The following is a 1,045-nucleotide window of genomic DNA, read 5'->3' on the forward strand; positions in this document are numbered from 1 at the left end:
TTTTTTTTTTTTAGTAGAGATGGGTTTTCTCCATGTTGGTCAGGCCAGTCTCTAACTCCCGACCTCAGGTGATCCCCCTGCCTCAACCTCCCAAAGTGCTGGGATTACAGGCATGAGCCACCGCACCCAGCCAACAATCTTATATTTTGAGCCTGATTTCTAACTCACAAAATGAATATATTACCTACCACATACATGGATGGATACAGTGGTTGTCAGAGTTAAATGAGATAATACACGACAAAATTGCTAGATCACTGCAGTATGTTTCATAGATGTTCAATAAATGTTAATTCCTTTCCTTTATTCTAGGACTAAGAAAGCAAAAACAAATTGAGATGCAAAAAGACAGCTAGAAAAATTAAAAGTAAGTAGAAGAGTCTTTAAGAATAATAGTTTTCTAAGTAACAATAATTTAGTGGAAAAAAAGATTTCCCTCCATTATAGCAACAACAAATATAAACAAAGTTCAGCTCTCAATTGTATTTGCTCCATATTATTTTGATGAAGATGAGAATTGTAAAGTTATTAAAGGGTAGCATTACCTCAGAGATCCTAGAGGGACTGAGATTAAACAGCACTTGACGATCTGTTAAGCTTACTATGGCAAACCATTTTTTTCAAATTATAAAACAGTTGAGCAATGTATCATGGTTCAGGCATTGCAAACCAGGTATTTTACCTCTTGGATTTAGGAGGCTGTCTCTTCTCTATGATTTCACGGAGTCTTGCAGCAGACTGTAAAGTATAAAAATCATGTAAAAATGTTTTAACTACATATCTTACCTTTTAAAATATTAGGTATCTGCCACTATACCCACATTAAACTAAGGTCTATTCAGGAACTAAAGATCCTAAAGATAGGCCATAAGTCATGATCAGCGTTTCTGTACTCCAGCCTGGGCAACACAGCGAGACCCTGTCTCAAAAAAAAAAAAAGGCCAGGCGCAGTGGCTCAAGCCTGTAATCCTAGCACTTTGGGAGGCCGAGACGGGCAGATCACGAGGTCAGGAGATCGAGACCATCCTGGCTAACATGGTGAAAC

General features: G+C 38.0%; 1 protein-coding gene across 1 annotated transcript in view; it reads right to left on the minus strand.

The window, feature by feature from the left end:
• WDR76 (WD repeat domain 76) overlaps positions 1-1,045 on the minus strand; it is a 46,156-nt gene that overhangs the window by 35,713 nt on the left and 9,398 nt on the right. The window lies entirely within an intron of this gene.

Source organism: Mandrillus leucophaeus, unplaced genomic scaffold (genome assembly GCF_000951045.1).
Source record: "Mandrillus leucophaeus isolate KB7577 unplaced genomic scaffold, Mleu.le_1.0 Scaffold1114, whole genome shotgun sequence".
NCBI classification, from domain to species: Eukaryota; Metazoa; Chordata; class Mammalia; order Primates; family Cercopithecidae; genus Mandrillus; species Mandrillus leucophaeus.